Here is a 6,000-nt window from a genome sequence, read left to right as displayed (position 1 = left end):
TTCAGAAGGAAAATCTGTGGGATGGGTTTGTGGTGGAATGTGCTCTTGTGAGCCTGTCGTAGCCATGTTGAAGGGATTCTGCTGGACTGCTCATTTGTGCTGGTTTATGAGCATAAAGTTGGTGTGTTTTGCTGATGGCAACTGTATCACGAATAATTTTCTAAAATGGGTTAGAAAAGGAATTGAGTCGTGTCTCAACTGTGATCTTGTGAAAAAATACAAGTAGACTTCTGCAAAAAATGACTGTAGTTGTCCTTGTGGTCCTTTCATTCTCCTGTTTTCTGTAGACTAACTCTAGTAAGGTTTAAGTGTTACCTCTTGCCCTGGCCTTGGGCAAATCCCTTCACTTCTGCTTAGTTTTCTTATCTGTAAAGGGGGATAATACTGTTCTTTAGGTGAATTCTCTGCCTAAAGCTAGTAGGTGTGGAGGAATTATGAATGTCCATAGTGTGAGTGAGAAGTATGGAAATCCTTTGTTCTGTAAGGATTAGAGTTTGTTCTAGATACTGGCAGAACTCTCGCTGAAGCATCACAGATGCTACACAGTCATGACAGAGTGTTTCTGTCCTAAAGAGCATATGCTTTAGCATGGTGAGAAATGTTACCTATAGATCGCCAAGTAACATTTTGTCTCTGAACTGAAATTTAGCTCCTATTCCTCTATATGCTGCTCTTTGTCCTTTTACTGGGGAGGTTGCTATGTTTCATACTGTTTTATATTGGTTTGATATTGAGTTTTGGTTTTTTACATTCATTATGTTATCTATTTTCATTTCTTATTTGAGAGAAAAAATGTTTGTCTAGGCTTCTGCATGACTTTGTATTGTTTTCTTTCTGCTGTAGGTACATCTGTAAAAATTGTGGCACAGTAGGGATGTAACTTACTGACAAACATCTGTTGTCAGATGAAAATATTAGAGAGCATAAGTAAGATATTTACCAGTAACTGCCATTAACCAGTTACAGCTGTGTAACCTGTACATCTGTTCCTAGTCTGGGTAACTGTGTCCCCAGGGCACACAGGAGCAGAGACTTTATTTTCCCATCATGCACAGGCCATCCCCTGCTGCAGAGCTGACATACGAGGCCGTTGGTTTAGTTTCCTCAACGTGCAATAGAGAAGGGTACAGTGGGCTACAGGGGAAAGTGCGCTGAGGTGAAAGGAAACAAAGCCACCTCGATCAGAGGTGACTGGTTCCTGGTAAGAGTCTTCTGTCGTCTTCCTTGGGGTCGTCAAGCAGTTTGCGCACAGCGACAGCTGAAGCTGCAGCTTGGGCGCTTCAGGCAAAGAGTGGTGGGTTCAGGCAGGGGTTGTGGAAAGCATGAAGGGGCTCTGAGCAGCTGCCTCAGGACTGGGCACAGACAGCTTATGTTCAGCCCAGGGTCCTGTTAGAGGCAGCGAGTCCACCCCGGGAGGTTCACAGCACAGTCCGTTACCCAGGTAGAGAGACCCTGACAGAGACAGCCGTGGGTCAGGACCTTTCCGGAGTGTGGGCTGACTTGGGCGTGCAGCGATTATTCTAATGCCTTGGTCTAAGAAATAAAGTTCATCTCTGGTCTGAAGCTTTAGAAAAAAACCTCAGATGAGTCTGGAGGCATCCTGTTTGGGAAGATAGGACAGACTGTGCAGGAGTAACCTGTACCTATCCGTAAGGCTTGAATTTTACATGTCTCCTTAGCTGCAGCAGCAGCAGTAACAACCAAGAAACTTGGTTTTAAGGAAAAGACCAGTCATAAATAATTTACTGGTGATACAAAATTTCTCTCATCAGGTATGTTGTGAGCCACAGGTTTAACTACATGGCCCAGAGGGATCTGCTGACTCAACATCTCTACTGTACTTGCAAGACTGCAGCACCTCCCATGCACTTGAGGACAGTAGAAAACGCTGGAATCGTTATGTGAGGAATAAGGTTCCTCTGTGACAGGCAAGCAGTCTGGGTATTTTAACCTACCTAGATCTGAGGGAATTGATGTCAAATCTCATTCAGGAAGATTTGCGCTGATTGAGAATTACTTCCTTATTCAAGTAAGCAAAGCCCGTGGGAACCATGCCTACTACCGCCACGTGCTTTCTTCAGGAAAGCTCTCCCATGCCTTGTCCATCAGTTGTAGGGGCGAGTGCCAGTATCGGGCTGGAGCTGACAGCAGAGCCTGGTGACTCACCTGCCAGCCCTGAAGACCGATGCCTTTAGAGAGGAGGGATCTCTCTGCACCCAGCTGCTTGATATAAAACACAGTGATGATGGCATCTGTCATCACTCGTGTGATGAGGGTGATCCTGGGCACGGTGTAAGAGAGCCCGTCAGCACTTCCTCCTGGCTCCCAGGTCTGCATCACTGAGCTGAACCTCTCCCAGGCCTTGGGCACTTGAGCTGAGTGCATGTGGCACACAGGAGCCCAAAGAGAAAAACAGATCCTTCCCTCCTGCCTCCCCCAGCCCTGTATTTCTCAAGAGAGAATAGTGAGAGGGAAGAAACAGGAAGATGTTACACAAGGGTTTGCTGAAATTAATTGCTAAGGAGATCTGACATGACATGTCTGAGAGCCTACTGAAGTCTGTACAAAAACCCCATGCTTTTCAAGTTCTCTAAAGTATCACGTTTACTTGCATTTTTCATATGACATACTTCTACCGTCTGGGTAAGTAAATAGCAATCAACTTTTTTCCCCCCCAATATGATAGACTCTGCCACTAATTCAGGGTTCTTGACTTACTAGAAGTTGGAGTCATTTGTAATACACACAGATAGGCCAAACTGAGTCAATTTCGTACCAGTAATTAAAATTTGAAGCACAAAAGAAAAATAGCCAGCCTGTGCTTCAGGAAAGCAGCAGGCTGGAACAACTACAACATCACTCCTGCAAAGGGCACTCTGCTGTCCCTCAAAACACTGTACCTACGTGACTTCAATGAGGGAGCTGCTGGCTTTAGTCAGTAGGTAACTAAGTGAGTCACTGTTACACTTTCCCATGTACAGTCACGTCAGTGGGTTAGCACTGAAAGCACCTTTTACTGAAAGCAAGTCATAATCTAGAATAATCTGTTCTGATTCCCCCCTGTGAATTTAGCCATGGGACAGGCTCTTGGGGTGGCGTGGCTGCCCCTGTCAGGCCCCAGGCTGCCCAGGACATTCCACTTTGCCCCTGTTGTGTTTAGTGACAGCCATCCATGTTGGGAATTCTCTGTAGGTGGCTAGCACATTTCTCTATTTGCTAATGAAAAAATTGTTTAAAAAAAAAATCTGACCTGTATGCAGCAGTTAGTGAGATATTGCTGGGCCCTGTTGTCTTAAAAAGAGGGTAGTATGAGCTTTACTATACCTTTCCTTCCTGAAGCATGGTCGCAGTTCCCCCCCCCCTTTCCCAGAGTTCCTTACCTGCTCCTTGCCTGCTAACCCCTCCACTCCATTTTGCATTAACCAGCGTTGGGAAGCTCCCCAGCCATGGCAAGGTCCCAGCTGCAAAAGCCTGTGGGTAGAGCTGCACACAACTAGCCCATCATAAAGCAATCATACATTAATTGCATATACTTACAGAGCCTGTTAAATGCCATTAATCCCTACAAGGTGCCAAACACCCTGTGTCTGTACCCTTTTGGCAGGTTATGGTTAAATCACAGGCTCTGGGTTGCATTGCTGGAGAAGAGCAGGTTGTGCTGAACTGCTCCAACCGCAGGTCCTGTACTTGCCTTAACCCGAGCATTAGCACGGCCTCTGTCAGCACACCACCTAAGGGTCTGAATTCGAGAGTCCACTTTCCCATGAGGAACCACTTGCACAGCTCTTTCCCCAGTCACCAGAGACATCTCTAAGGGTAAACCAGTAATGTGCATGAGAAGATACCAGAAGCCACAATCGGCAGAACATGTTCCAGGAGCACTTGCTAGCTCTGCTCTACCCCTCCTCAACACAAAATGCTTTTCACAGAACCTTGGAAAAAAATATAGGACCAAAAAAAAAAAAAAAAGAAACCAAACCATTAGGCTACCAGGTACACAGTAGGGAACAGAAGTTTATAAGATTAATTTTAGACTAAATGTTCAGGAGCAGATGTTTTCCAGCACATGGCAGTCTAAACACTGCTATGTGGGGCACAGCTGTAAAACATGGCTGTGAAGCAGTTGCAGTAACTAAGTGGACTTAACTCCTGGGATCCTGTTACATGTGACAGCAGAACGTGAGCAGAGCACGCACCCAGACAAGAGCTGTGTGTTACACTGTGGTTTTAGATCTTAGGTGGTTTGGGTGACGTTGTGTGAAGGCACCCAGCTTTTGGTGTGCAGTCACCATGCCCCACTACTCACTTCTGACAGGTATCAGTGCTAACACTAACTTTTTGTTTTTACATTTTGCCCATTTTACATTGCAAAGAAGAATAGTAGCGGGTTAGGTTTGGATTAAAAACATTTGGTCTATAGGGTGAAACTTCAACTCACACACATTGTCACTAGAAAAAAAAAACAACCCACAACACACAAACTGGTTTACAGATCACCCATGCAGATTTGTCAGACTGGTATACAACCAATCATTTCAGCTAACAGGAAAAACCCAAGCCCAGTAAAGCACCTTATTTTCCCCAAGAGTTACAGGGGGGGGGGGGGGAGTGAGGTATCCCTTCTGTGACTCTAAGGGACATTCATGTGGCTGAGACTAAGGCTCGTCTGATTTACCTGGGCACACATAGAGCAAGTATTTTAAGTGAGATTCTGAAACCCATTGTATTCCATACTCCAGAGCCGCCAGGCACAAGCTGCTAGAACAGCACCACATTTGCTAGGATGGTAAGTTGGACAAGTGTATCATAGAAGTGTTCTCTAGCTGAACAGCAGCTTGTGAAGTTTACTAAACCATTTAATTCATTCTGGAGTTCTGCCTGACACACAGCAACCTCAACCTTTAAACAAAACGCTATTTTAGCAGATGCCAAGTCCAAATGAACAAGTTTGATTTATGCAAGAGAATAACTGAAAGTTTGCAAATCTACACACAAAGCTGCATTTTTTCAAGGCAGCCACGCTCACATTTCTACTGCTTTCTATTTTAATTTATTTCTGTATGCAAGCTTGATCAGCACTTTTTAGTATGAGCTATTCGGTGTCTGCAGTATTGAGAACTCGCTCCCAAGGGAGCGTGTCTCCTGAAGGTCTGACCTCTGCTGTGCTGCAGTGCAGGGTACATGGCCAGGAGCTTGTGCCGCCCTTGCGCAGTGACCACCAGGAGTAACAAACTGCACTGACGTGCAAATCATGGGTTCTGCATCAATCAAACAAGATTTCACTTTTATTAACTGTATTTTCCATTTGTCGCACACCGTGAATATTTATACAATGAAAAAGCCAAACATTGCTGGAACCAGTAAGATCAGCTGGTATTTCTGTACCCTCTTAACACACACACACATACACACACACACAGAGATTCTTTCTTGGTGAGAAATTTTTATATTTCTGTTTATTAATTCTGCTTATTTATACTACTATTCTTAAAATTCTGTGTCAAGATTGTCACATCTTAAATACAGGTTAAGTTGCTAGAGGTACATTTTTTATATATATACTTATATACACACACATACAGAAAAATACAAGACTAATTGTTTTTCCACAATATTTAATTTATACACTACTGTAACTATATGCAACTTTTAAAGACACATTTAAGGGGTACAAGAAACTGTTTACTTGCTCTGAATAGTTTGGTCCAATATTATTTTAATGTAGTGGTTATTCTCGCCCTTCCTTTTACGTGACAACATAATACAACACACACCACATGCACAGTCATTCACCTGTCAACTAACAGATAAGGGACAGCACTCAGACTAACATCTGTACGCCCAAAGGTTCAACCAACCACACACAACTATAAGGCTATAATACAACTATGCAGCATAAATGGTCAACACTGCTGTTCTAAAGTGAGCACCATATATACAGTTGTATATAAAAACATTGGAAACAAAATACACCTGGGGTTAGTTAAAAGGTGCCATTCC

This window comes from Pterocles gutturalis, unplaced genomic scaffold, assembly GCF_000699245.1.
Source record: "Pterocles gutturalis isolate BGI_N339 unplaced genomic scaffold, ASM69924v1 scaffold1846, whole genome shotgun sequence".
Taxonomy (NCBI): domain Eukaryota; kingdom Metazoa; phylum Chordata; class Aves; order Pterocliformes; family Pteroclidae; genus Pterocles; species Pterocles gutturalis.
This window is presented reverse-complemented; position numbering follows the sequence as displayed.